This window comes from Amblyomma americanum, chromosome 10, assembly GCF_052857255.1.
Source record: "Amblyomma americanum isolate KBUSLIRL-KWMA chromosome 10, ASM5285725v1, whole genome shotgun sequence".
Taxonomy (NCBI): domain Eukaryota; kingdom Metazoa; phylum Arthropoda; class Arachnida; order Ixodida; family Ixodidae; genus Amblyomma; species Amblyomma americanum.
In genome coordinates this window covers 32,303,501-32,311,824 of record NC_135506.1, presented here as the reverse complement: position 1 = coordinate 32,311,824, position 8,324 = coordinate 32,303,501, and the positions used below count along the sequence as shown (strand labels likewise).

Sequence of the window (8,324 nt, the reverse complement as noted above, 5' to 3'; positions counted from 1 at the left end):
TCAAATCTGTCAGCCTATATACTGTTACTTTCTCTTCAAAACGCTCCTGTTTCCGGTAATTAACCGCCTGTGTCTTGGCCACTCCCTCGTAGTGGGTATGTGCCATCTTTGTTTGAGGCCAACCAACCAACGCTTCGCCAATCTTCCACTGTGGGTATGCACCACATCACCAGAAGCCAATAATAATAATAATAATTGGTTTTTGGGGAAAGGAAATGGCGCAGTATCTGTCGCATCTCGGCGGACACCTGAACCGCGCCGTAAGGGACGGGATAAAGGAGGAAGTGAAAGAACAAAGGGGTGGCCATAGTGGAGGTCTAGAATAATTTCGACCACCTTGGGATCTTTAATGTGCACGGACATCGCACAGCCAATATATTCAATCGCTTCGCGTCCTCGCTTCGCAAGGACGCAATTACACGCGCTGACGCTCTTTGCGTCATTGTTTCGGAACCACGAGCCTGCTCTCGCGCCACGCTCTGGCTTCCACGCGCCGCGTCCCTTGCAGAAGAACGACAGCCATGTCAGGCCAGCCGCCAACCCAAACCTCCAGTGCGCCGTCGCTGCCGGCCCAGTCCGAAAGCGGTCCACAAGAGTCTCCATGGCAGGCGGCGCTCAAGTATTTCAACAACGCGACCAACCCGAGCGAGGCCACGTCCCAAAACCCGCCGTCAGCCGGAGGCCCGTTCTCGCGTCTGCAGAGCGCCCTCGGCTACTTGGCCGACCGGGCGTTGGTGCAGACCTCAATCACCATCGAGTCCAGCAGCGACGCCACTGCCTCCTCGTCGGCCACGGCCGACGGTCGCGAGCAACCATCGCCAAGGCCCTCGACTACGTGTCCCTCTCGGTGTTCGCACCGGAGATGATTCGTTCCAGCAGCTCCAGCTCTTCCATCGGTGTCACCATCGTGCGTCCGCTGTCACGATCCTGCCTGCGAGACGTCCGCTCCACTCCCAATTTGGTCGCCAACGTCCCTGGAGTCAACCAGCAGCGGCGACCGCCAGGCCCTCGAGCCTCCGTGCCCACCGTACGGTCCAGGTACCGGCTCAGGCTGGTTCCCAGCGCTCCAGGACAGCCCGAACCGCCCAGACCTGTCACACCCACGCAGAGCGAGGCCTCGGTAACCTCAGTCACTACTACGCAACCATCGCATCAAAGTGGCCAGTACTATTACGCGTGCAACGCCAGCGGACAGCCCACGTCTTACTACGTGCTGCTTCCGTCAGGTGCGTCCAGTTGCCGCCAGGAGCACTCTTGCTGTTCGGAGTGTCGTTGCGGCTACCGCTACCCGGACCCCCTGGAGATATTCCGGACCTTCTCCATGCAGATGAACTCCTATCGCAACTTCGGCCTGCAGAACCCGTTCGGTATGAGCAGCATCCTGCCATACTGGCCGCTTCCCCAGCACCCTTACTACTTCTACCCGCCGGGGCCCATCGTGCCTTCTTTCCAGACGTGGCTCAGCTCCCGGAGTTCGAACTCCGACAGTTCGCGGTACAGCGGGCGAGGTCAGTGCGAACAATGCGCCTGGGAAGCGAGGCAGAAGCGAGCGTCGCCCGCCAAGGCCGTCCGCGACTTTTCTACGCTTGTCCAGGCCGCACCTAGTGGTCAGCAGCCGCTTCGGTTGAAGAACAAGGTCCCTCGAAAGTGCGCAAAATTCGAAGGACAGCCCGTAATTGCCTCTGCAATGGGTGTGCAAGCTGCTGGTGCCGGTGTCAAGCCCGTTGCACAAGAGGCTCAGGGTCCAGAGGCTTCCACAAAGGCGTCCGAGTTTCTCGGGAAGCCGATCGAGAGCGATCCAGGCCAGATGACGGCTGCCGCACCAGTTCCTCCAGATTATCTCGCAACCCGGAAAACAACTGATAAGGAAGAACTGCAAGCACCTCCAGGCAGTGCGGCTGCCACAGTCGAGCAGCTTGGCGCCGCCTTTGATGCGACTAAATCTCTGCCCACATCCGCAATCCAGCCCTCGCTTATGGTTGAGGGTCAGGACCAAGCATCAGCCGGTACTTCGCCAACAACCACGCAAGCCCCTGGAATCGCCCCCGTTGAGCCTCAGGCCACAACCGCATCCGAAACCCAGCCCTCGCTATCGGCTGAAGCCAAGGACCAAGTACCACCTGGTCTCTCGGACATGACAAAGCCACCCGCGTCACTTCCTATGGTGCAGTCCCTCGGCTCGCTCGAACCACAAGCCGCAGTAACTGGCTCGCCACAGCAGGCTTCTGACAACCTCCCATTCGTCAATTTCACCGAACAGAAACGGCAGGGAGCACTTGAGGCAGGGCGAGCGGGAGCCGGAGTTTCTCCCATTCAAGGCACGGCCGCGCCGTCTATTCAGGGACCTTTATCGATGCAGTCCTTGCCGCAGCAACCGGCTGAGCTACAACCGACGTCGCCGACAAACATGGTACCAGGTCCTTTATCGTCTCAGTCACCTGGAACGCAGTTGTCCCTGCCCCAGCAACCGGCCGAGTTACAAACGACATCGCCGCAAAATGCTGCGGCGGAAAGGGGGGTATCGCAACAGCCGCCTGTGATGTATTCCATGCCAGAGACGATGGCTGTGCAACCGCCTGGACCTCCTCAACCACGTGCGGGCATGTCGGCAGCCGATGCTGCACCAGCAGAACAGCTACCACCCGAGAATGCACTACAAGATGCCGCGAGCGAGGACGAGGGCGAGGTTCCACGCGAATTAAGCGCTCCCACCGCAGCGACCACGGGTGCCTTTGGCGACGACGAGGACACGGAAAACATGACTGAAAAGGTGAGGTGTGCATAGATAAAAGAGCTGCCGGCAAAAGACTAAACATGTTTTAGTTCAATTGTGGTCAGTGTCGGGTCGCTTCGCAGTTGCCCATCTACTACTCGTGTCCCTTTCTGAGCATCGCTCTCTTCATGCTTCGTCGTTGGTAGGGACGGACCCGCAAGAATTCTCGTGCAGGAGTGAAAACAGCGTAAACGTGCAGAGCGCTATCCGAGTATGATTGTCAGGATTACGAAACTATATGGCTTCACATATATAACGAATCTCCGTGTAGTTCGAACTATAACTAAATTGGCTCGTCATAATGAAACGTTGTGGTTTCTCACAAAACGGGGCGCATATATTCAGACGAGCAGTTCAGATCACATTTTGCACATGGAATGCTGCGCAAGGGCGCGTGTAAAATGGGGCCTGACGTACGTAAGCGTCAAAGCAGCAATGGCCTCCATCCCTGCCGCGAAGAAAGTGAATGATAAAGTAGCGTTCGCTTTGAGTGCTGGACGATGGGCACAGGCACCTCGCTGGAGTGCCCGAAACTAATACATGTCTCGGCATCTGCAAGACATGCAGGTTGGCTGTTGCTGCTGGGGAATAAACTATAGGATTGACCGTGTACAGTTTTGTATATATGCAACCCTTATATAAAAAAAATTGCTTTTCGGGCATCCAGTCGAGCTTTCCACATCGAAAGCACTTGGAACCTCTAGAGGGCGAGGAGAATATAAAGTACATATAGTCCCCAGCCGTTACCTCCAGGAGAGAAAATTAGAGGTCAAGGGCCAACTGGTCAATGTGAGCCGCTGATGCCAGCTACGCCCGCCATTGGGGAGAGGGAGGTTGGGGCAGTGTCGGGAACGAAGGAAGGTCAAGCAAAGAGACGTTACGCAAGCGCATGCACCCGGAACGGGTGATGAGCGTGCCCGCATAGTTCTTTCTCCTGGAGGTACTGTATCTGCTCTCCACAACAGTGGAGTTCCGGGACACTGCATGCTCCCATCACTACCTAAAGGAGTGAGCACGCTGACGTCACACGGGCTGCTACTTTGAGACCGCATCAATGTGAAAAACCGCTGTAAGGAAAGGGGAACTTGCACTGCGTTTTTCAAAGCGACGTACCCCCTCCGAATGTGTTACGCACCTTAAAGGGACCATTAAATATTTACCTAGGTTACAAAAAGCGCACGAGTGATCGATATTCTATCAACTGTCACTGCAGTGCAAATTTTCATTGACACCGAAGACATCGGCGATTAAGTGATGTTCCTGATCTCCACCCTCAACTCGTACAGAAAATTTAGAGGACGCTTAAGCAGACGCGACAATGTGTCGCAGCATTGCCGAGGAGTACACGGAACGCCATCGGCGCGACGCGTGGCCCGTTGGGCAATTTAAGGAAAGGCCGCCTGTCTCATATCTCTGCGGACACCCGAAACGGGCCGCAAGGGAAGGAATATGAAATGAACAATTGCTTTTAAGGAAAGGAAATGACGCCTGTCTCACATTTCTCGCTGGACACCCGGATCGCGCCGTAAGGGAAGGTAAAATCGATCAATCAATCCTTAACGCTGTCGCGTTAAAATCCCTTCCCTTACGGCGCGGTTCAGGTGTCCACAGAGATGCGCCATTTTTCGCTCACGGCCAACGACGCCGACGACACCGGCTTTTCTGCGACACGAGCTCCTTAACGCTGTCGCGTTAAAAAAAAGTAGGGCTTCAACGCAGTTAACCGACTAGACCTGCGAAAGCATGTGTTCATTCTTCGCCTAATTCTTTCCGGCATCTTTTTCTATTGGTTTTTTGGGGGGAAAGGAAATGGCGCAGTATGTCTCATATATCGTTGGACACCTGAACCGCGCCGTAAGGTAAGGGATGAAGGAGGGAGTGAAAGAAGAAAGAGAAATAGGTGCCGTAGTGGAGGGCTCCGGCATAATTTCGACCACCTGGGGATCTTTAACGTGCACTGACATCGCACAGCACACGGGCGCCTTGGCGTTTTGCCTCCATAAAAACGCAGCAGCCGCGGTCGGGTTCGAACCCGGGAACCCTAACCACTGAGCCACCGCGGCGGGTTTGGCATCTGGCACGCAACCTGGCACGCAACCGCGTTTCTCGCTCTTCGTCTTCACGCACTCTCGCCACTCGGCGGCAGCTGGAGCGACGGCCTCCTCTCACTGGCTGCAGCTGACGCGACGCTCTTCCGAACAGACCCGAGTTACTCCGAGGCTTGCATAATGTAGAGTGCAGTCAACCGAGCGTTCGTGCCGCGTACGAGACCACAAAAGCGAGCGGGAAATTTACAATACATTTTTAAAAATTCCCGCTTTTGCGCCTCGCAGCGACGCGCAGTGTCGAGCTTTCGCGCGAAACCTGGCATACGACGTCACGTCGTGCGAGTGACGTCAGCAGCCAGCAGTTATCATTGGTTCGCTTCGCCAAATTCTTTCAAAAGTCACGCAGCTACCATGGTCGCGGCCACTCCGTGCGCGCCGGCAGCCGGCGGAGGTAAGGGAGGGGCCGAGTGGGTGGGGTCGGCGGAGGAGCGCCGACGTTTTGGCGTGCGAGAGAAGGAAAGGCGCAAGAAGCGGAAGTCCAAATCTTGACTACATATAACTCGGCTTCCAAAAAAACGCATTGAAAAAATTTTTGCTGGAGAATATTTGTGCAGCGGTGTCCTTTAACATCCCAGACTTATTACCCCTGTGATACCCCTGTCACACGGGCACCGCAAAGGCCTTTGACAACCAGGTCCTTATATCCAAAGGCATGAGGAGTGCAGCTACACGGCACAAATGCGCCTTTGTTGCTAAGGGCCTTGGAGGCGAAGGCGCCCATCCGAGACCTTTGGAGTCCAAAGGCGCGGCCTTCGAGAGCCTGCGATCGCAGTGCCATCGAACGTTGAAAAGTAAAAGCAATGAAAAAAAACTAGATGAGCAAGGGATTTGCGTAGTTGCTGCACGCACTGCAACCCCGTCATCAGGTCAACTTCCGATCTTGAGCTGTGGCTGAAATTTGCGAGTGGCAGCCGACCTGTGTTTACGCAAATATTTTTCTCTTGCTATGCAGCTTGATTGGCGGCAAAGTAAACCAGCTCACTTCTTCTACTGCATACTGGTGGTTCTAAGGTCATTCACCATACTTAGACAATTTTTTTCTGAACTATGAGGTTTGGTTTCGAGGAAGCAAGTTGAGTTTTCTTTACTACAGGGCCACATATGAGCAAGTAGAAATTAGAAAGTTTCAAAAAAATAAATCATCCCACAATGATTCCTCAATACATCTTTGCAGGGTTTTGCAGTCGGGACTGAACAACCGGTCAACGATACCGCCTCAAACCGTTCGCAACACACAGATGACACTTCTGGGCGCGTGGACGGTCCAGACATTGTGCAAGCAGACAACCCTATGCTCCCAGACAGCCCCATGGATGCAAGCCCTGCACAAAGACCTGTGGGAGATGCAGGCCTTCCAGCACAAGCCAATCCTGCACCAGAACACGCTATGGAAAAGCCAGACGAACAAGCTATCAACATTGAACCGGTCGTTGGTGACGACAATAAGCCGGATGAAAATGTAGCTCAACCCGAGGTTAGTATGCATGCAACTGGCAAATTTATGACAGGTGTACAACCTTCAGTGTTGAGTGTTGAATAGCATTTGTCTGCAACAGAGTAACAAGCTGTGTGGTTCGGTAAAGAAAATCTGCACATTAGAACAATACCTTAAAGGAGGTGGCAAAGGAAATGACAACACATTTTCAACGAATTTAGACAGCACAGATGCAAAATATGGCAGAGGGAGCATTCGTATCAGGCGACCACTCATCCAGCTCATGATCAGGGAATGGCAGTGAATCGCCAGTTTTCACAGGTAACTAAATGCAGATTAACAACGGTATTTCACACGTTAAAACTAGACTGATGTATGATACCTTTAAATTCAATAAGAGTATCGCATTACATGTTTTCACTGGCATATAATGAATCTCCATATTGTAAATAAAAGTTATTACAAAGAAACTGGTCTGAAAAATTGAATATTTGTTCACTGGCCAAATATTTTTCAATGGAACGATCTTTATAATAAACTAACATACACGGCAGTACTTCTGCTATTAAACTGCAATACTGCCAGTGCAAATTGACTCAAGTTTCCCCACAATTAAGATCTATCAGGGCTGAAGCGCACCTTCCCTTGTCCGCTGCTCCCTTAATATTAGTAATTCACTTTCTTGGCATTCACTTGCTGCAAGTTAAGCGAGGAAATAAATCTTAAGAGTAGAGTTTTTAGTTATGGCGCATGACCGAGACCAACCACTGTGAGAATGAATGTGACGCTGTGTGGTAGATAGCGGATACCCAACAATAGAACTCCGCCCAATGAAAAAAATTTAATTATGTATACTAGGATAGTGAGTCTGTCGGAAAAAGTGGTACCTGTGGGCAATACAAGGATTCAGTGTCATCTGCTAAGGATGTTTACTGCAGATGATAAGGTCTATGCTCATAGCTGGTTCTTTATCCTTTAAGAACACTGCTCACTAAGCAGGCTAGGTTTTTCATTTATGCCTCAAAGGCTGGACAAACATAAATGTGATTTATAAGGCTTTACTAATTAGTAGACCTCAAGATGGCATCTCTGTGCAAATTTCAGCTGTGAAAAAAAAAAACCTGTCAGCAGAGGCAAAGTAATCAACCACATGCGCAGTTCTGAAAGCTGACTTTCCAAAGTTGATGAAACCAAGATGGCAAAGCTCTAGCCAGTTGTTGTGCAGATACAGGGCAAGTGCCAGAAGAAGCAGCATACATTTTTTGTTACAGTCAAGCAAAAAACCACATGCTCTCGCACTGAGATTGCTCAGAACTGACTGTCGGCCATCATTTTTGAGTCAACTTGGATTTGTGCAAAAACATGCTTGCGGAATTTTATTTACAATATTCTACTTAGTGGTAGTTTCAGCTGAAACTGTTTTCTTCAACTGTTTCCTTGCTTTGCTGTTACCAAACCTATCAATTTTGCAATATCACTAAACAGTTCTTTCATGGCACTTTTTCACTGCAGCAAAATGAAGATAAGCCTGCCGCCGCAGGCGACGCTGTTGTGGGCACTCCAAACAATTTAAACGGCGCCATTATTGGCTGCGCTGCCATCCTTCTGATTTTCATCATTGCGATGATAGTCTACAGCATTGCATCGGCGTCCTATAACGCACCCTTGGACGTTGTCACCGAGACGGAAACATCACAGGCAGCTGCACTCATGTTTGAGATTGAGCACTACAACCACTCTCACATCGTAGCGGACGAAGAAGAGCCAACAGAAGCCAGTCTGTTGGACCTATGAGTAAAAGGACTGAAAAACTGCGTGTACAAATGGTACACGAGGACAGTGAATCAGAGGACTGGGCGCTCAGCATTGAAAGGATATACCTAGCTTGGCATGTACAATTGAACAATGCTTCCACACGCTAAGCTCAATATCTAAATAGGGATGTAAGCTCATACAAGGACTCTCTTTATGAAGACTGCCTTATTTCATTGTTTCATCATGAATTACC

General features: G+C 51.5%; 1 pseudogene across 1 annotated transcript; it reads left to right on the top strand.

Moving 5' to 3' along the window:
- The first annotated feature begins 439 nt into the window (after nt 1–439).
- Nucleotides 440–8,237, top strand: LOC144107940 (uncharacterized; annotated as a pseudogene). Its single transcript, XR_013309441.1, has 3 exons — nt 440–2,770; nt 6,056–6,355; nt 7,829–8,237. The product of XR_013309441.1 is annotated as an uncharacterized LOC144107940 (transcript).
- The last annotated feature ends 87 nt before the right edge of the window (nt 8,238–8,324 follow it).